Here is a 23,221-nt window from a genome sequence, read left to right on the forward strand (position 1 = left end):
AGAGAGAGAGAGAGAGAGATGGGATGTATTATTACAAATTAGCAGTGGTGGAAAGTAACTAAGTACTTTTACTCAAGTACTGTACTTGTACTTTTATGTAATGTACAATTTTGAGCTACTTGTACTTTACATGAGAATTTTCTTTTTAGGTAACTCTACTTTTACTCTACTACATTTCAAAGGAAATAGTATGCTTTTTACTCCACTACATTTATCTGTTACTATTTACTTTGAAGAAAACGATTTTGCATAGAAGACATGGCTAAAATGTATGAATATTATATACTTTCACATTTTAAGCCTGTCAACTTTTAATAGGACGTAATCAGAGCAGCAGAACTCGACCACATACCACTTTAACATAACCTTTAATCAGAGCAGCATAACTGGACCACATACCACTTTAACATAACCTATAGAGGTCAATGGATCAAGGATGAATGCTCCCAAGCACTGGAATACACATACTTTTACTTTAGATACTTAATTACATTCAATAGCAAATACTTTTACTTAAGTAGAATTTGAATGGAGGACTTTTACTTTGACCAGTGTACTCATTTATCTGGGTATTTCTACTTTTACTTAAGTAAAGGAACTGTGTACTTCTTCCACCACTGGGTAACACCAAGTCATTCATGCAGACTGGAGCAAGACGGCCTGTCTCACCCTGAGGCAGAGAGAGATGTATTAATTACTAATATAATTTTATTGTTACCATTGGTAGAAGAAGTACACAGCTCCTTTACTTAAGTAAAAGTAGAAATACCCAGATAAATGAGTACTCTGGTAAAAGTAAAAGTCCTCCATTCAAATTCTACTTAAGTAAAAGTAGAGAAGTATTTGCAATTTAATGTACTTAAGTATTTAAAGTTAAAGTACACATTCTACATGATGTTTGTGTAATCCAGTGCTTGGGAGCATTCAACCCTCGATCCACTGACATCTAAAGGTTATGTTAAAGTTGTATGTGGTCCAGTTATGCTACTCTGATTAACCTCTTAAGCCCGGAGCCCTATTTTCTGAAAATCCGCCTAAAATACACACCTAAGTAAATGGAATATTGCTCCACTTCTACAAGGACCATTTGCATATTCTTGGTATCTAGGGACATCTATGGACCTCATTGAATGTATTCCCAGTGTCCGAAATATTGTGTCTATTACTAGGCTTGCTTAAATTGTGATGAAACAAAGGAGAATATGAATTATGATTTGTCTTTGCATCTTTGACAGTGAATAACACCATGCTAAAAATGTACCTTCTTGAGATCATGTGTACAAAAAAAAAGGAAATGAATAAAGGGAAGATGATTAAACAGAAGGTTCTGTAGATACAGTACTGAATTCTCCCATCCGGACCAATGCAAGTTGAAATATTATTATAAAATAGCAGGCTTATAAATTACCTTATTATAGCCAATTTGCACATTTATATATATACATATATTATCTTTCAAATGGCCGAGTTCAATTTGGATTTAGTATCACCAGGCATGCATAAGAACAGATAATGAAATCTACTGTAAATACAGTAGCTTTTTAATTTTTATCAGGGTGCAACCGTTTTGAAACAAATTTCAAATATAATTGTTGCTACATGCTAAAAATAGGGAAGAGAAACTAACTGCGCTTCAATATATGTCAATAACGTTAAGTGTTGTGGTTTATTATCCCGAATAATAAGAGATATTAAAAAAATGCATACAGAAGTATGAAGCTTGAAACCCCATAGAGGCTTTTGGGAAGTGTCGTTTGGAAAAATTCCAACGCTGATCGAGAGCTAGTGGTGTCCAAACTACAATTCTGTTAAGAGCTACAGGTGTCTCTATCTATCTCAACACCGATGTGAGATAAAACCCTGTGGCCGCTCGATATCCCTCAGCGAGGTGCTAAACTCGCTAAGTTCTCGAGTCAATTCTCAATCCTAATCACGCCATGTATTAAGCCCCAGAACCTCTGATATTTCAGCAAAATCCCTGAATTGGTGGTCTGGGCAATTGTTCACAGAGCGTCCTCGGTGATCAATTATCCAGGTCGCGTGTTGCTTATTAACAGCGGAACAGTGCAAAAATGCTTCCGCATTTGTCACCGCACGCCACTACGGTAATGCGCCTTTCCTTTTCCTTCGCCCAGGTGCGTGCACCGGCGTGCTCGCGAGGTGAGGTGCTCGCGCCGCGCTCGCTCGCGCATGCGCATGAGATCCCCGCTTCGACACATTAACACGCTTTGGTTCAATTAGGTTAATCACCATGTACACGTGATGGACGCAGCAGGCGATCACTCCTACTGTTATTCAGCTGCGCCGAGGTACATGATTGATTGATTGATTGATTGATTGATTGATTGAGCACTACTGAGCTAACATGAAAGACTGTAGAGGTTGAGTACTTTAATATCTAAAGATGGTAAGTTAAGAGTGTTGTGTTCACTCATAGTTAAATACAGTAGAGGTTGAGTACTTCATTATCTAAAGATGGTAAGTTAGAGTGTTGTGTTCACTCATAGTTAAAGACTGTAGAGGTTGAGTACTTTAATATCTAAAGATGGTAAGTTAAGAGTGTTGTGTTCACTCATAGTTAAATACAGTAGAGGTTGAGTACTTCATTATCTAAAGATGGTGAGTTAGAATCAGGCTACCAGGACATATTGATCCAATCAATTCCATCCCGCTTACCTCAGATGAAAGCAAGGCGTGGCCAGCGTTTTGAAAGATCATGATGGAGCTCGTAAAAGAACGCGGTCCAAGAGTTGAATAAAAGTATTTAACAAAGTTTGGTTTAATTAGAAAAAGTAGTTACAATAATACTGTCTTGGAAAGATCCAATCCAGGAAAATAATAGAGCACGGATATAAAAACACATCAAAGACGAAATCAGCATCTTTCGCCTGAAGAACAATAAAACCTCTATGGTTTAAAAATCATCACAAAAAGTGAGCTAAGAGCCAAGCACAGCTCTTCAAATCTAAACAGACAAGAAAGTGCTCGCCATCATAGGGAAAAGTTCGCATTTAAAACATCCATATTCAAGTCCCAATACACCGCTCGACATTGAAATGGAGATACAAAAAGTCACGAAAAAAGCCAAAGAAAAAGTGTTTTCATGCACTCTTTATACACCGGTCCGTAGCGTCACATTGCAAGCAAAAGATAAACACTCCTTCTTTCAAAATGTGACTTGCCATTGGCTTATCGCTACTCCAATGGTTAGTAACTTGAAAAGTAAAAGTAATCAGTTTAACTGAAACGGATTACTCTACTTCGGAAATCCCCTAGCATCCCTCTCATCAATGTCATGTGTTTTCGCACTGGTCCCCGGCCTTATCAGCATGCTAGTGAGGGAGACTGGTCTAGGAGGGATAGCCTGTAAGCTTATAGATATATACAGATATATATATACAGGTACTATACAGCAGGCACGTGCACACATAGGGGTGAAGGGGTGCCCGGGCACCTGCCTTTTTCATTTTTCATTAGAAAGTGCCCTTTTTATGCCACCCTCTTTTTTTTTATTTAATTTTTTTACTGTTGCACATATAGATATACTGCCCTGCCCTTCCAAATGAAAGATGTCACGATAGCATCTAAATATTAGGTAAAGAAAGAGAGAGAAATGCCACCCCTCTCGTAAATAATAGGTCCTTCCAGCCTGGATTCGTTCTGACGGAAAACAGAATAATTTTGATTGACAGTCGAGTCTGCCAATTACGTCACACCCCTTGTACCTGCCCTGCTGTTCTTAGCACCAATCGGCAAGCACTATTAGTTTTTGACTTCCTGAATGTCCCGTGTGCTGTAACCTCGTTCCCAGCTTTATCTCAAGAGATAATGTGTGCTGACAACAACAAAGCTACAGTGCTAACAATAAGCGATTTGGCTGGATGCAGTCTGGACAGTGGATAAACATCAAGACAACAGTCTGTGACTGTGGCCTGTGGGACAGTGGACATAATACTTCATCAAGCCCTGCTGAACTGGACCACGTTTCAACTAACAAGTGAGTTAATGCGGTCTCTCTCTCGCTCTCTCTCTCTCTGTCTCTCTCGCTCTCTCTCTCTCTCTCTCTCTCGCTCTCTCTCTCTCTCGCTCTCTCTCTCTCTCGCTCTCTCTGTCTCTCTCGCTCTCTCTCTCTCTCTCTCTCTCTCTCTCTCGCTCTCTCTCTCTCTCTCTCTCTCTCTTGCTCTCTCAACACAGCGCGCCCGCAGCTGTTGGTCTGGAGCGCATATTGTGTTATTAAAGGGACACTATGTAGTTTTGGTGACATCGGTGAAACTGAATGTACCATAGACTTGTATTAACCAAAAAAATCGGGCTCGCGCGCTGTGCGCGCTCGCATTGCATTTTATAAAAGATGCCCTTTTCTACTTTTTCGGCACCTGCCTTTCTAAAGTCCTGTGCACGTCCCTGCTATACAGGCATATACAATAAACATATACTTAATCGTGGTTAAGCTTAATCATCACCCGTTGTGTTTTAAACACACATACAGCATCGTGCAGCGACCATCGGTAATGTGATAGTAAAGGGTTAAGCCTCTGTTGCACCAATCAGTGAGCTGCATTTTAGGATTCTTGGACGCGACTGGAGGTCGAACTGTTTGTAAAGTGAGACAGCAACAATTCTTCTTCCGAGATAAGGTCATAGCGACCAATCAGCACACAGCAGTTTATTCGTCCTGGGGCACCGACCGGAGCAGGCTACAAGGTCACACAGGGGAGGGAAAGATAATACTGATGCAAGCCTTCCTGCTTGGCAGTATGTATATAGTATGTAAGTATACTAAGTATTGATTATACTTTCTAGTTTATTTAACATGTGCAATCAACATATACTGATCATTTTAGTTATACGTTTATACACACAGTGAAAGAACGTAGTGTAGGCACAGAGCGTAACTGTAAGAGCTCCTCATTCTGCCCGGAGGCCCTGTCCGGGGGAGGGAATCGTGGAGCACACAGCAGTAACAGAGAACGGAACAATTGCACTGCTTTGATATACAAGATAATACATGTACCCTAATCATATCATCAACGGGGAAAGAAAGTAGGCACAGAGGTCACTGTCCTAATAACGTCTGTGAGGGGGAACGGGATGGCAAATGCTGGGTCACGCTGGCTGTGACTCTCAACAAATTCCCAATTTTCCAAAATGGTCGCCACTCGCGAAGTAAACAAGAGTCCCAGCAAGCCCCTAAATACCTTGGCGTGCGTCTGGATCGGACACTGTCCTTCAAACAACACCTCGAAGATGTCAGGGCAAAGACAACATCAAGGGTTGCGCTGATCCGATGCCTCGCTGGTACAACCTGGGGAGCCACTGCCAAGACCCTTCGGATATCCACCCAAGCCCTGGTCTTCTCGGCAGCGGAGTACTGTGCCCCAGTCTGGAGCAGAAGCCCACACATGAAAAAAGTTGATGCGGCTACTAACAACGCCCTCCGGATCATCACTGGATGCCTGAAGGCTACACCCGTCTTCCTGCTGCCAGTCTTTGCAGGAATCGCACTAGCTGGTCTACGACGAGAGGCTGCCACTCTCGCCCTAGCAAGGAAAGCAGTGAAGCATGACTGGCACACTCTACACAACACCACAACAACAACAGCACCTATGAGCAGACTCAAGTCCCACCACCCCTACAACAAGGCGGCACAAGAGATGCTCGGTTCCACCACTGAGGACCTATCCAGAAATGGATGGCTGGTGGCAGCCTGGAAGAGAGAGTGGGACAGTGCTGGGCCAGCCCGTATCCACCACTACATCTGGGATCCGCGAGATGGCGCCACAGGAGACGATCTTCCACGCCGGCAATGGACTCTGCTGAACCGTTTAAGATCTGGGGTCGGTCGCTTTAAAGTATCATTAAGGAAGTGGGGCCTGGCAGACAGCGCTGCATGCGAGTGTGGAGACCCTGAGCAGACTGTTGACCACATCCTGACCATCTGCCCCCTATACAAACCACCCTCTGATGACAGCCTCTTTGATGTGGGACCAGAGTTAAGGGCATGGCTACAAGATATGGAGTTGGACCTCTGACGTTACACGAAAGAAGAAGAACTCTAACCCTTTACTCTAACCCTTAACTCTAACCCTTAACTCTAACCCTTAACTCTAACCCTTTACTCTAACCCTTAACTCTAACCATTCACTCTAACCCTTCACTCTAACCCTTCACTCTAACCCTTAACTCTAACCCTTAACTCTAACCCTTAACTCAAACCCTTTACTAAACGAAGTTTGGCATCTAACCAGATTGTAAATGTAACATAAAGTGCAATAAATAGTAAAATAGTAATGTGCATTTATGAGTGCCTGTAATACTGGGTGCATGATTGGTGATACATATTATGTATGCAGATGATCTTCTGGTATTTAGTCTGAGTAGCGCTGTTCTCCAGCAGCTTCTTACTATATGTTCTGTGTATCAAGAATCAAGAATCAGGGCGGCTAGGTGGTGTAGTGGGCAAGGCGCTCACCACCAACGCTGGAGACGCTGGGTTCGAGCCCAGCTCTCGGCGTTGCTACCAGCTTGGCTGGTCGCTCATACTAACACAATTGGCAGTGTTAGGGGTGGGAAAGCTGGTGGGTGGGTCCTGGGCGTTGTAAACAGCGACTCCTACAGTTCGGTCGGGGTGCCTGCTCAGCGAGGGAAGGATCTGGAGGGAGGTAGTGTGACCTTCCACACATTACACTCTCCCAGTGAGAGCCTGCGCTGCCAGGCTGGCTGCCGGTTGGCTGCGCATGTGTCGGAGGAAAGCATGTGATAGTCTCCGGCCTCCAGGACCAACAGTAGGGGGGGGGTGCACAACGACCGGGAAGGGGGTTGGGAATTGGCATAACGACTAACAGTGGGATGGGAGAAAAATCGGAAAAAGGAGGGGGGAAAAGATAATAAAAAAATAATAAAAAAAAAAAATCAAGAATCAAGAGGTTAATTGTTATATTGTTGTCACATACATACCAGGGCATACGGTGAAATGTGGGCACATCGATTGTGCAATAATACAATAATAAAATAGAAAGAAAAAAACAGGTAAGACACAAGATTCCTCATTCCTTTAAAGTGACTTTTCCATTATTTAAAGTGACATTTTGTTTAACACTAGCACAGCCATGGAGAAAATGCCACTAATTCCCGCCAGCTTATATGAGAAATATGAGAAAAATAAACAGTGTAAACTATATAATTACCTCTAAATATAAAAATATGAGGTTTACCACAATGAAATGTAGGTTTGAGTGACATAAAAAATATATATATTAAAAAAGAATTAAAACAATATATATATTATATTATAATTTTTTTAATAGTTTTGGGGTGGAAGCAGTGGCAGCCGTTGTGAACTACATTTGGGTGGGCGCGAGTTCATTCATACTACACTAGTACACGTATGATCATCAATCCAATAATGAACACATATATATCTTGTCATTTTAAACAAGTTACCATTCATTCATTCAGCCATTATGCATCACGCGCTGCGAAATTAACACACTGTGTTGAGAGCGAGAGAGAGAGAGAGAGAGAGAGAGAGAGAGAGAGAGAGAGAGAGAGAGAGAGAGAGAGAGAGAGAGAGAGAGAGAGAGAGAGAGAGAGAATTAACTCACTTTGTTTAATTGAAACGTGGTCTAGCCGGAGGGCTTGATAATGTGTATGTCCACTGACTGTCCCACAGTCCCAGACTGTTGTCGATGTATATCCACTGCCCACTGTCCAGACTGCATCACAACACAACAGCATCGAACAGCCTGCAAACTACCTGGCGTTCTATCGCCATGCTCTAAGACAAACTCTAACCTTAACCAACTTTGAAAGAGTGCCTAAGCTTAACCGTCGAAAGAACTTGCCGTCAGCCTGTCACTGACCTGTCCAGACTGCATCCGACCAACAGCTGCAAAGTGCAAACTACCTGGCGTTCTATCGCCCTGTTCTAAGCCAAACCGAGAAATGCGGCTACGGAAAAGTACTGGCGTCGCCGCGTCGGCCAATCAGAGAGCGTCTCAGAGAAATGCGGCTACGGAAATGATAGACGCTGCTTGCTTAGATGATAATAGATCGCTTTAAAACGCGCCCGGCTTCCATCATAATACATCATATTTCAACGCACAGCGCGTTACGCACTGATTGGCTGCGACGGATACAGCGATAAAACCAGTGCACGCCCACTGTAAGCGCTACGGCTAGCCCGAGAGAAATGCGGCTACGGAACGTATTCTCTATCAGACAGTCACTTCCTGTTAACTGAAAACAATTATTTATATTTTATATATTAACGTTATATTGTGCATTGTAAACACAAACATACTTAACACTTTGGTCGCCATGGTTAAATTCATAATTTACCATCCCTAGCCAGCTCTATTTGTCTATGGAGAAGTTCCCCTTCTTTGCAGGGCTATAACTTTTTAAATTCTATTGCTAAATTGACATTATTATGGCCCATTCAATGTCCTATATCCATTGTTCAGGGTGTAGCAACGTTATACTTTTTCATTCACATATTCATACTAAAATATGGTCTAAAGTATAAGTATGTTTTTATCGTTTTCTGCAGCTTTCTCCAGAACTTGATTTATAGCCCCAAATGCATTATATTGATGATCAAATACAGTTTGGTAGCGATCGGTGCCAGATAAAAAATTTCAACTGGAGGTACTTCTAGAAGTTACTACGTATCATCTGATGATGACCGGATGGGCGGGGGATCGTTTATAATTCCGTGGGCAACGTTATATCATTCACCTAGTGTGGGTCATATGTTCATCAGAGCAGTTAGTAAAGAACACGTTAGAATATAACGCTGAATCTTACCGTGGCTTCCTCGCGCCGCTGGCAGATGAGGGTGGAACAGAATTGTTTCTATTATGGGATGTAGAAATGCCCGATCCATTTCCAGGTTGTATAATAGTATATACGTCCAAATCATGTTGTTTTTTCGAGTTATTTGCACCGATCGGCGGTTAAAGTGTTAAACATGTTTATTTTATTTATAGGGCTCAAAAAAATATATATTCTTCTTCTTCTCTCTTTTAACCAGGGAGGGCGGCGGGTGTGTGTGTGCATGTGTGTGTGTGTGCTCATGTGTACTTGTGAGTGGAGAGTTCAGTGTTCAGTGTTCTGATGGCCTGGGGGAAGAAGCTGAGCCAGAGTCTCTCTGTTCTCGTAGCGTGTGTACGTATACACGCTTGCCTGACCGCTGCAGCTTGAACAGGCTGTTGTTGGGGTGGTGGGGGTCTTTCATTATTCTGCAGGCTCTGGATTTGCACCTCCTGTTATATAAGTCATTGTTAGAGATCAGCCCCACCACCACGTGTCATCCGCAAACTTCACTATGGAGTTGCAGCTGAACCTGGCCACACAGTCATGTGTGTACAGTGAATACAGTAGGGGGCTCAGGCAAGTTTAGTATGTGTACAGATGGAGTGAAAGTGTCTCTGTTCAGAGCATATTGTACACCACTTTATACTGCACACTTGTGGTCAAGCTACAAAAAAAGCAAGTTTGCGGAGACTTCAAGTAGCTTATAATGATGCCATGAGAATATTACTCAAAATACCTAGATCGTGTAGTGCAAGTGAAATGTTTGTGGCTGCACGTGTCAATACCTTCCAAGCTGTTTTAAGAAATCTCATGTATAAATTCATCTGTCGGCTAAATTACTCTGGAAATGAGATCATTCTGGTCCAGTGCCACATGTTACCACTCATCTATGTGGAGACATTGGCACAGCTGTCTATTTGTGGGACATTGATGTGTATTTTAAGTGATGTTATTTTTTCCTGTTGTGTGTAATTTTATATAGGTTGTGTATGTTTTATCTTTTTATCTGGACCATGAGTCCTGTATTAAAGTTTGAATTAATAGCACTAATCAGATGTATGTACAGAGTTGTAGTATTAATATGTACAGTGATACAGGTATAAAGACACAGAGGTAGTAGTATATAAAGTATATAAAGACTGGCCTGGGCCAGTCCACCACTGCCTTGATCTTCTCAGTGTCCGCCCGGATCCGGCCGCTCTCAATTATGTAGCCGAGGAACCCGATGGAGGGGATGTGGAACTCACACTTCTCAGCTTTGACAAACAATTTGTTCTCCAGCAGGCGTTGGAGGACCTGGCGGACATGCTGGACGTGCTCGTCCATAGAGCGGGAGAGGAGGAGGGGGTGATAATGCCCGTAGCTAGGGACTCATGGACATATTTCTCCATGGACTCCCTCTCCATGCGCGAGAGATTGAACAGATGACTAGAGGGGAGCGGGGTCCCTGGGAGCAGATCAATGGCACAGTCGTACAGAAGATGGAGCAGCAGGGAGAGGGCATGCTGTTTACTAAAAACAGCCTCTAGATCATGATACAGGTGGAATAGTGGAGAGGTCAACGGGTTCGTTAGTAACGTGAGAATCGGCGACCTCTAGTGGAGGACGAGCAGACTGCAGGCAGGTGGCGTGACAGTGGGCGCTCCAACCAGTGACCAAGCCAGTAGGCCAGTTTATGACAGGGTTTTAACCAGGGCTGGCTGAGCACTATAGTGGCATGGGGGGAATTAATGACGTTGTAATATATTTCATTAATATCTAATATCTTACATCTAAGCTCCTCTGGTCAAATCATGATCATCGCCTTCCCCACTCTGGAATGTGCCAGTGGGTCGAGTGACCAAGCAAAGCCAGGCACCCAGGTTTAGACTAGAAATACTTTGACCTGATGACCTGTGTGACCTAATGACCGGTGCATGCATGGCTGTATCGGGCCTCTGGCCACAGGCCAGTGAGGAGGAGCAAACCTGAACATAATATCATATTCATCGCTAGACCATGTATGCCAAATGCCTGTCGGATCATCAATTATTAACCAGTCATCAACCTCCCTAAATTTGGAACTCGCAAGAGTATATAAAGCCATGGTTGTTTGTCATTCTAGAGGCTCTTAGCCCCGTGGAGGGCTGGTCTCCAGGACTGTTTATCTTCTCCGTGTGTTCCAGCCAATAAAAACCAGTGATTGAATTCACCTTTGTCTCCTGAATCTCTGTTCAGCCGGCTCATACATATCAATCAAAATAACTCAGCTTTTTAATACTATCAACGTGAAACCGAATAACCTCATTGTGATTACCCAAAAGTAATAGACGGAGCGGCTTGGTGCGACGAGTAAAGCAGTTTCCCATTCAGACCATTGGCATTGAGGGGGATAGCCAGCGCCTCGGTACCAATTCGGAAGCGGGAGACTATGAATAAATAGGATCATTTGGATAAAAGCGTCAGCTAAATGACTAAATGTAAATGTAAATGTATGAAGTCTTCGTCAGCACCCGAATCAACCAGCGAGGACAGGGGGAGTGACTGGTCACCCCAACACAGGGTGGCATCGAATTGCATATTAGGAGAGGAACTGGGGGACATTTTTTGGCTCAAACAGGTGCCCAGCATTACTGTCGAGCCCCCCCCCCCCGTTTGGGCGAAGAGGGCATGTATCCCGGAAGTGACCGCGCTGACCGCAGTACATACACGCATCAGACCGGAGCCTGTGGAGGTGTTTGTCGGGGGGAAGGCGAGACCGATCAAGGTCCATTGGCTCGGTGGCCGACGAGGACGGGGAAGAGTGCGGGGTGGCACAGAGGGGGTAACGCTCGGGCCCGGAACGAGCGGCGTGCACGGAGGGAGAAGAGCGAGGTGATTCGGATAACAAAGGGCGGGTGACGCTAGCCCTCTCACGGCGGCGTTCGCTAAGACGTGTGTCCAGATTCCTGGCTAATTCAATTAGCTCGTCCAAGGAGTTCGTTGTCTCCTTGACAGCCAACTCGTCTTTGAGAATATCACTGAGACCTTGACGGAATACCCCTTTTAACGCGAATTCATTCCACCCGGAACCCGCTGCCAGGATACGAAACTCAATCGAGTATTCACTAACGCTGCGGTGGCCCTGGCAGATGGATAACAAGCCGGCAGAACTATCCAGGCCACAGATAGGATGATCAAAAACTCTTTGCATGTCGGCAACGGGAGCAGGTCAATGGCACAATCGTACAGACAATGGGGTGGCAGGGAGAGAGCATGCTGTTTGCTAAAAACAGCCTCGAGATCATGATATATTGGAGGGATAGAGGAAAGGTCAATGGGTTCATTGGGAACGTGGGAATCAGCTACCTGCGGTCTGCTCAGCTACCTGGTGGCTGAGCAGACCGCAGGCAGGTGGCGTGGCAGTGGGCGCTCCAGCTAACGACCGAGCCAGTAGGCCAGTTTATCACTGGGTTGTGTAATTTCAACCAGGGCATGCCGAGTACAATAGGGTTATGGGGGGAATTAGTGATGTGGAAGCGAATAACCTCGTTGTGATTTCCCGAGAGCAACAGGTGGAGTGGCTTGGTGTGATGGGTTATCCATGAGAGCAACCTCCCATTTAGGCCGTGGGCATCGCGGGGAATAGGCAGCACGTCGGTAGTAATGTGGAAGCGGGATACAACGCCGGCGTCAATCGTCAGCGCCCGAATCAACCAGAGCAGACAGGTGAAGTGACTGGCCGTTCCAACACAGGGTGGCACTGAATTGCATATTGGGACCGGAGCTGGGAACACAATTGAGGCTCGAAGATGCACCCAGCATTACAGTCGAGCCCCGCCGTTTGGGCGAAGCGGACACGAATCGAGGAAGTGACCGAGTTGGCCGCAATAAATACATGCCCCCGTTTTGAGCCTGTGGAGGCGGTCGTCAGGGTGAAGGCGGGACCGGTCAAGTTCCATTGGCTCAGGGGAGTAGTGCTCGGCGCAAGCAGCGCGCCTGGGGGGAGGAGAGCGAGATGTTTTGGACAACGAGAAGCGGGTAGCGCTCGTCCTTTCACGGCGGCGTTCACGAAGACGCATGTCTAGGTCTCTGGCTAACTCAATTAGCTCGTCCAAGGAGTCCGGTTTCTCTTTGGACGCCATTTCGTCTTTAAGGACGTCGCTGAGGCCTTGACGGAATGCCTCTCTTAACAGAATGTCATTCCACCCGGAGCCCGCTGCTAGGATTCGGAATTCGATGGAGTATTCGCTAACGCTGCAGTGGGCCTGACGGATGTTGAACAAGCCAGCAGAGCTATCCGAGCCACAGTTAGGGTGGTCGAAGACCTTTTGCATGTCGGCAACATGTGCGGAAAACAAATTGCAGAGGGGGGACTAACTGAAATGGAGAGCTGTTGCCTATGCTAACGCAGGACCCTTGAGCAGACCCGACAGGTAAGCGATTTCAGATGTATCACTTTGGTAGGTGTATGGCTGTTGTCCGAATACTAGCGTGCATTGAAAAATAAAAGCGCAACATTTTGAGACGTCTCCGTCGTAGCACTCTGGTGCGGGGACATGGGGCTCTCTGCACGGGGGTGCAACTGTTTGGGCTGGCTGGGCTGCAATGTATTCATCAAACCGGTTACATCGTTTATCTCGCTCAGCGCCGCTGATAGTCAGAGCGTGAAGTTGGGCAGTAGTTTCAGCAAGTGAGCGTGTGTGTTGGTTTACCAACCCGGCGTGTCCGTTGATGATGTTCCGGACCTCTCTCCATTCTCCGGCGTCCTGTGTTCCTGGACTCGTCATGTTGGTCTTGTGGGATATTTGTGGATATCCTGAAGAAGAATGTTCTCAGTCAACCGAGGTCAAGATAATAAGGTTTATTATCCAGACAGATAGAAATATACATGAGTACATAGAGAGAATGGCTGAGGGGCTCTCCCCAGGTGATCAGCTGAAATGACCCAGGTAAAAGACCTGGGCCCTCATTCATCAATGTGTGCGTAGAACATGTTCTATTTCCACACGTAAGCACGGAATGTAGAACCAGTGTACGCACAGGGAAGTCGGGATTCATCACACGTGCGTACGCAGGCTCTATGCTCCTCCGTGTTGATGAATACCACTTTGTTCTACCGTCAATGCTCGTGCATGATTATCCATATATGGTCATGAAAATGAGGAAACACCCCCCATGGGATGTGAAATAATGGACTGACCCGAGCGGAACTCTGAGAAACTCCACGAAGATTGTTCACTACTGTCGAACCAAGAAGACACTATCGCGTATTATGGGATAAATAAAAGGCGGACTTGTAAACGGTGATGTCAGATATCAACGGCTCCCTAAGACCATTGCTGCAATTCTGCCTGGACAGCTCAAAATACTAATAAAGACCGTTCGTTGACCACTGTTTGGCGTTGGTTTTGTGTCATTATAACCGTGCTGTAATATGAATGCCTTTATTAGTTGTGTTCGATTGGCTATATGATTTTTAGAGGCATCTATTTTGTTGTCGGCTAATAAAGACAGCGCTGGAATATGACTGCCTTTTCCCGTGTTGTTTGATTAATACCCAGGGATTAAAGTTCTCCTCAATTTTATTCCAAATCGCGATGGATCTCCCGTCAATTTTCTACCTGCTGCATATGATTTCTAGAGGCATACTACAATCTATTTTGATGTCAGTATTGGGTAGCCTATATAAACAATAATACGAGAGCATATACAAGAACAATGAATCTCACTGCATGTATGATATAGCCTGCCTTTCAATACATGAACTTGAATCCCATCATATACATAGTCTGTCCACTATCTGGTGTCATTGCAATGCGTTTTCTATTCTTTCTTATACAGTAAAAAGGGGGAAGAACACTATATTCATATGACTTGTATTCTGCTTACAGCTTCGAAATTCCACTTGTTTCGTTTAACGTAAAGCCTTTTAAATATAATCAAAACGTTCCCGTGTTTCGGCGGTCTGTGCGCAAAATAATAACGAGTTGAGCTTTATGATTTATGATGAATTGAAAATGGGGGACCCTGATGTAAACAAGACGAAAGTCTTTCTCTGGTCTGCATCCCCTTAACAATTGTATGTACTGAGCTGTACTGTACTGTACCCATTCTGCAATCTGTTAATAAACTTTTCAATCAATCAATCAATCAAGCTACGCGGAGCGCAGTCAGTCAGTAGCCTACACCCCGTATATTCCGATAACGCTATATAAACCATGCTGCATTCATTCTGAGAGAAAGATCTATTATTCCAAATGCTATTTATAGGGTTTTGACCATAATTACACTACTGTTGCTATTTTACAATGAACTATAATGAATTACGGTTTATACAGAACATCCAGTGTTATTATGCACAGAAGCTCATTTCCTTGTTGTAATAATATATTCTACCACTGGGCGCCAGGTACGCATGGTCCGAGCTGTGCGTAAATATAAGCACGAAGTCAAGTTCAAGTTGAAATTGATGAATCCCACTCTTTGCTTAGAAATGATCGTACGCACAGGGTAAGCACAAATCTGTGCGTAGAACACGTTGATGAATGAGGGCCCTGGATTGATCTCGAGAGGAGACTTATATAGTTAACAAGGGGGGGATGTGGTCCCATTTGATAGGTCAAATGGGGGGGGGGGGGGTACAGGTTTGGGGAGAGGGGCACAGGATTGGGGAGAAAGGGGGGGGGGGGGGCACAGGATTGGGGAGAAAGGGGGGGGGGCACAGGATTGGGGAGAAAGGGGAGGGGAATGTCTTATTCCACAGAGAGGGGGGGGGGGCACAGGTAAGGGGACACAGGGGAGGGGAATATCTTTACATGAGGACATTATATTATACCACAATACTCACTTTTCTCTATTATAATGTGGGTGAGATTAATGTATAATATACCAGGATTGTTTGGAACAGGTAAAAGTGAATAGGTATGGTAAAAGAATGGGACCGATGTAATCCATCGGTTATCAGATAATGAATAAAATAGAAAACAATTAAAATAATGAAAATGTTGACCAATGTGATCTGTTGGTTGTCATAACAGTTTAAAATAGTATTATTTATATACATGATTCATGACATGATCGACTGGACTGCGGTCTGTGTTATTTTGATATCAGAGATGTGGGAATAGATATCACCCTTTTCTTTTATTAATAATGGTCTGATTTAACCGCTCAAAATACCTATATCAATGATTGGTCCTCAACTCTGATATCAAACAACAATTAACATAATCATTAGAAGCTATAGCTGTGCACATATCTTGGCATACCTTCAGTCGTTCATGTCGTGACTCAGGGGAGCTAATGTCATGGTTGTACATACAGGCATAGTAATAAACCAATTAAATACATGTGAGCACTGTCTCTGTCTGGTCAGAGTGCACAGGGTGAAAACACAAAATCGTGTGCATAATTATTAGGAATAGGATTTACACATAAGCATTAACCTAGTGGCTAATGTGTACAAAAACATTTAAAACCGTTAATCTAGTGGTTTGTATAAAAAACTGATATAAAAGGTGATTATGATAATCGTTATGCATTGTTCTGTGGTGCATACTATCAATGGTCGAAACAAACTTGGTGTCTTGGAACATCCCAACTGGTTCTGCCTTGTTTAACAATACCATTTTGCAATGTGACTCTGTGATAATTTCTCATTGCCATTATAAAATTGGTTAATGCAATCTTACTGATTGTATTTCATCATATTCCTAGTCAATAATTTTCCAGATACATATGAACTCTGTGAAACAGTTCTTGTTTGTGAATCTGACAGTTGCTGTGTTGTGTTGATCATCTGTTCTCGGTCTGTCGTGTGGCAGGGCCAAACAGTAACACAGTAAAAATTAAATACATACATAACAATGTGGACAATGTGTGTTCAGAAGTCTCTTGGTCCACAGGTCTCTGATGATGTGTCTTAATGATGCAGTCGGGAACATTCACTGGTCGCCGTCCATTCCCTGTCAAGGGTCACCTGTAGCAGTGGGGCGGTCAACTATAGTGGCCTTGCAGACTCTTTCCCTGGAGTCTATGTTGTTCTTCACCACCATCACATGTCTGCCACTGTGCTCACGCTTGACCTTTATCAGGCCTAGAGACATGGCTGCAGGGTGGTCTTGAACGTGCTGTGTGGTGGTTGGTCCCCCCGTTCCTCGTCATCGCGGTACTAGAGGGGCGAGGGTTTGCTGGTGTAGCGGCCAGTCAGCAGGACGCTCTCTCTCACACGGATGGCAATCTGGTCATGGAAGTCCACCTTGATGGTCGGGGCTCCATCTCCTTTCTGTAGGTGATGGGTTTGGTCTGCCGTGTTCTGCAGTGCCGGGGTGGCGCAGCAGGCGCAATCTCGTTGATGGTGATGACTCTGAACTCCTAGGTGTCTTCTCTCAGGCCGTCAAAGGTTGATCTCCTCTTCGTCAGTGTCTCCTTGGTCAGTCTCCTTCGTGGTCCTCTGCTCCACTTCCTTGGTCTGCCATGGGCCGCATGTCGTTCGTGGTTCAGGTCAATCACGAGTCACTCCTTCTCACTTGTCGTGTCCTCTCACCAATATGATCTGAGGATGATAAAATTGCCTTAGAAAACCTCCTCACATAAATGATTCAACGCCTTTCTGCTAAAGAGGAAAATCATTTTGGGATTAATTAAATTCATTGTAAATAAAATCACTTAATTGAAAATAGGAAATGCAAGCCAATTGCATTAGCAGTGATTCCTTATGTCAAGAAGGTCACATTCACTACAATCTTATCAGATCTTGTATCTAACTAGATCTTACAGCATTAGGCTTTAAATAAAATTGTAAATGAATGGCCAAAGTCTTGAATCAGATAAAATAGCTCTTTGTCTTCATAGTCTGTGATGTTAAATTGAAGTTGATCTTACCTGTGCGATGGGTGTGCCTCAGGATACTTACCTTGTCACGCCTTCTCTGGCGTTCTTCACATCTCAGTGTGGCTCATCATAATTTAGCATGGGGAAAAAACATAAAAATCTAGGCAGCCAGTTAATTTTGCATGAAATACGTCCATTCATTTTCTCGTCTACTCTTAAGTAGCATTAATTTAATTACCTCTAATATACCTTGTGCATTTTGATAATCATTGTGTAAATGATTATCCTGCTTCCAACTGATATAATTAAATCTAACCCTAACTAACCTTACTGTCATGCACTTGTCCTAATAAACTAACCTACACTGTAGCACTCAACACTTTGATGAACATTGTTACTCAGCTGATAGAGTTGTGCCCTTCCTGATGTTCTGTCGTACAGAACCTGTGAGTCGCTTTGGATAAAAGTGTCAGCTAAATGATCAATGTACGTGTATACCTTGTACATTTAGATAATTGTGCTCCAATTTTGGTGGTTGATATTTGCAGTCATGGAAAGTAATTGAGATTTGTAAGGAGTTATTGGTTAAGCAGAGAATAGAAGGAGGAGATTGCAAGTGAAGTTGTTTTCATCATTAATCTTTCATCTCTGGCACTTCTACTTTGTCTGGTTTTATTCAGAATTCATATCTCTAATTCGTGTGCCTCTTGAAAAGAGATGATGAAAACAACTGGTTAGTTATTGTTAGTATGGGAATTAGGTAGACTTTCATGACTGCAAATTCATCACTTGTGTCTGATTCATGTTAAATAAGTGGTTCCCTGTTATCCATTGTCAGTTGAGTCTCAGTGGTAACAAAGAGAAAATCTGCATCTAAAGCGATACTTCCTACTATACTAAGTATAGTGGAGATACTAAGTTGCGTCTCTATAGGTGTGGTCAGAGTCCTCTCTGGCTATTTGCATTGCTTTGTCTCACTCATGCCATACCCCTTGGGTTTCAAGTGCCCACTCTGAATAGCTTTTTTTTTTTTTTTTTTTTTTTTTTATTATTGCAAAACAAAAATTATTAAAAGTCAGTACTCAACACATAATCATAATGAAACTAACAGACAAGGTGGCTAAAATGACATGCAAGTACAGAACAGAAAACAAAAAAAAAGTCTATAATAATATTTTAACGTATATAGTGTATATCCAACGAAATGACCAATTATACAAATGCCTTATACAGGATATACCCCTAATACCTATTTTCTAAAACCCTACACACATATGCTCCAGCTCGAACCCCCCCCTCCCGGACGCGTGTGGCTTTTTCCCAATCCAACAGTGCAAAAATGCGGAAGCATTCGTCACTGCACGCCACTACGGTAAAGCGCCTTTCTTTTCAGGCCCGCTTTGGGAGCTGTCGCGCGGAAATAGGCTGTCTATTGCCATTCTCTTTGACAAACTCTAACCTTAACCAGCTCCTTAACAGCGCCTAAACTTAACCGTTCTAACCTTAACCAACTCCGAAACAATGCCTAACCTTAACCTTAACCTTAACCATGCCTAACCTTAACCATAGAAAGAATATTGCCATTCTCTTTGACAAACTCTAACCTTAACCAGCTCCTTAACAGCGCCTAAACTTAACCGTTCTAACCTTAACCAACTCCGAAACAATGCCTAACCTTAACCTTAACCATGCCTAACCTTAACCGGCGAAAGAATACATGTTAAAAAAAAATCACGTTAAAAAGAATATATTTGACGGGATTCGAACTCACCAGCAACTAGCTGTAGAATCCACAGCCATGGCGTCTTGCCAATTGAGCTATTTCTGGATACTGAATTTGGGGCGGTGACTTATATATATTGTTAAGGCGGGATCTCATGCGCATGCGCGAGCACCTCGCGAGCACCTCGCGAGCACGCCGGCGCACGCACGCACCTGAGCGAGCACGCCGCCGCTGGGCGCTGCGTGAAGGAAAATGAAAGGCGCATTACCGCACGCCACTACGGTACCTCCGGTGACGAATGCGGAAGCATTTTTGCACAGTTGGATTTGGAAAAAGCAAAAGGCCTCCCGGACCCCTCCTTGGATAGTACCTCCATTATCCCTCACTCTAACCAGACACTACCATTATAAGCTAGCTTTTATTCTCTCCACCACTTCTAACCACATTGACATTTTGGATTCGTTGAGACCCAGAATTCTTGCTGTAGATATTTCTTGATAAATCACATCGAGATATGTAAGAGACCAAACCTTCCTGCAAATTTTTTCCGGTTGAAACCAGCGTGATGCGATCAGTTTTTTAGCTACTGTGATACCCGATAAAACCAATCTCTTTAGCTGTGGATTTACTGCAAACTCAAAAACATCATTCAATAGTAATACAGAGGGGTGTACTGGTATATTCCAAGATACGAGTTTTGATAATTGATGGGTCACATCTTTCCAGAATGCCTTAACTGGTGGGCAGTCCCAATACATGTGCATAAATGTCCCTTCGTCTCCATTTGTACATTGGGAGCATTTTGAGTCTTGTTTAAGGCCCATTCTGTTCAGTCTTACAGGAGTCAAGTATGTCCTGTGAATATAGTTAAGATTGATTTGTTGATGGTCCGGGTTCCTTGATGTAAGACGGACATTTGCCCATGCTTCTTGCCAATCAAAGTCACTTTCCAGGTCTGGTATATCCCTCCTCCAGACAGAGTCTAGTTGGAGGGTTTCATACGAGGACGTTAGTAATTGATAATAAAAACCTGATACAAAACCTCTCAATGTATCTCTTTCATAGAAGAATTTGTGGTATCTGTGGTGTTCAACTGGTATGTCTAATGGAACACTGTGAGACCTCAAACATAGGCGTAACTGTATGTAAAAAAGCCATGTGGACTCGGTGAGGTTAAACTTTGTGCATATTTCTCCATAACTACAAAAACCCTGGTTATTAAAAATATCCCCTAATGAGTGTATGCCTTGCTCTTCCCATATAGGGAATCTTATAGGACGTTTTTACATTAAGAGTGCATTGTTATTGAATATGGGAGTATGATTATGCCATTTTTGAGGGTTAGGATATTTTTTTTGTGTTTCACGCCATATCCGGATTGCATGGGTAATTATGGGGCCAAATTTCCGCTCACAGTGCTTGATTGGTAGTTTAGTGTGTGCTATGTCCTTCAGTCTATGTGGGGCTACTATGTTTTCTTCCAATTTTCTCCAGGATGCCAATGCCTGGGGATCAAACCATATTGTCAATGGTCTTAATGTGTATGCCTTAAAATATTGGAAAAAATCTGGAACTGCCAAGCCACCGTCTGCTTTATTTCTCTGTGCGGTGGATCTTTTTATGCGAGGTGGTTTGTTATTCCAAATAAATTTGTATGTGGAGGAGTGTAATCTTTTCCAGTAACCCTCTGGAGGGGGTAACGGTAGCATTGAACTGATGAAGTTGATTCTTGGTAGTACATCCATCTTAACTATTGATACCCTTGCCTGTACTGAGTTTTTAAGTTTTGCCCACCTGTCCAGGTCGTCTTTGATTTTGTTCTGTATTTTTGTGTAATTGTGCTTCACCGTTTGTCTTATGGTGGGAAATATTTCCACACCCAAGCATCTAAAATGTTTTACCATGGGTATCTCACCTGGGAGGGTTGTGTCTTTTTTTGCATGGGTGTTAAGTGGAAGGAAAGCCGACTTCGGCCAATTTATTTTAAATCCTGATAAATCACCAAAGTTCTCTATCAACTTGAGTAGATGAGGCAATGTGGTGTTGGGGCTTTGCATGAACAATATTACGTCGTCCGCATATAAACTAATTTTATGTTGTGTGCCCTTGATTACGATTGGTTCTATGTATTGGGATTGTCTTATATATTGTGCTAAAGGCTCTAATGATAGATCGAATAGTCCGGGACTAAGAGGGCAACCCTGTCTGGCTGAGCGTGATACCGGAAAGATTTTGGAGATGAATGTACCTGTTGTAATCATGGCCGATGGGTCTTTGTATAATACTTTAATCATATCAATGAATCCTTTTCCTAACCCCATCCTTTCTAATACTGCCCATAGAAACGACCATTCCAGCCTGTCAAATGCTTTCATAGCATCCAGGGACAGCATCGCCTTAGGTATGGTGTCCTCTTTGTCTGCATCTAGTACGTGCAGTATTCGTCTTATGTTATCATTGATCAGGCGACCTCTTATGAAGCCAGTTTGGTCCGGATGAACTAAAGACGTCATATGCTTTTGTAATCTGATGGCTAATACCTTAGAGTACAGTTTGACATCGGTTCCGAGGAGGCTTAAGGGTCTGTAACTACCGCACTCGGTGGGGTCTTTGTCTTTTTTGAGAAGGACTGAAATGAGTGCAATATTGTCGTGTTTATGGAAGCTCCCCTCCTTGACTGAGTATAAGATCATATTTAGTAATAAGGGTCCAAATATGTCCCAACAAGAAAGGTACATTTCTGATGGGATACCGTCTCTTCCAGGAGCCTTACCATTTTTCATTTCGGATATGGCCTTCTTGAGTTCCTCTAATGTGATCGGTGCTTCTAACTGTTTAGCGTCGTCCTCCGAAAGTTTAGGGAGAATAATTTGATTAAGATATGTGTCCAATTTGTTTTGATCAAAGGTCGTTTCTGATTTATATAAGTCGGAGTAGAATTCTTTGAATGTATCGTTTATTATTTTGGGGTCTGTTACAAGTACTTGTTGTTTTCTAATGGCAGTTATATCTGCAAATTTTGCATTAATTCTTAATCGCATGGCTAATAGGTGACTAGGTTTAGAACCTTGGGAGTACTGCTGTTGTCTTGTGCTGCGTATTTGCATTTCCGATTTTTGTCTGTATATGGCATTGATCTCTGTTTTTAGTACGTTAACTTGATTTTCTAGTCTAGTTGAGTTGTTGTATTTTAAAGAATTAAATAACGTTGAGTAAAGCGTTTCCAGTTCAGACAGTTTTGTGCATTGATTCTTGCGCAATATGGAGGAAAATCTATCCGTGAAATCCTTGATCATACCCTTTACCGACATCCATATTATTCTGGGGTCTTGCACCGCGTTTGCATTCTCCCGTAGGAATACTGTGAGAGCTTCTTTGAGTTGTGTAATGAATTCCTTGTTGTTAAGCAGCATCGTATTAAAACGCCATCTTGGGGCCCGGGAATATAGTATACCAAATGTTGCTTTTAGGAGTAAGTAACAGTGATCTGAAAGCGCATTGGGTATCATTTCCACTTCATATTTATCAAATAGTCTCGGGGATGCAAAGACATAATCAATTCTGGATAATGTGTTATGTCTCGCCGATTGACAGGAGTACTTTCGGGTCGTGGGATTAAGTGAACGCCATAAATCATTTACCCCTGTAGTCTTTGACCAATCTTTTAATGCTTTAGATGAATTTTTTTGTTCGCTGGAAAAGGCGAGGTAAGATTTGTCCATCCTTGGATTCCAAATGGCATTAAAATCCGCACCTATTATAAATGAGTACTCGGGATGGTTTAACATTTCATCGGTTAGTGAAGTGAAGAAACCCTCTTCGTACAAATTTGGGGCATATACCGCTGCCAATGCTATTTTCCTGTTATTGTGTACAATCCTAGCTATA

Source organism: Notolepis coatsorum (genome assembly GCF_963971535.1).
Source record: "Notolepis coatsorum genome assembly, chromosome: 7".
In the NCBI taxonomy this organism is placed as follows: Eukaryota; Metazoa; Chordata; class Actinopteri; order Aulopiformes; family Paralepididae; genus Notolepis; species Notolepis coatsorum.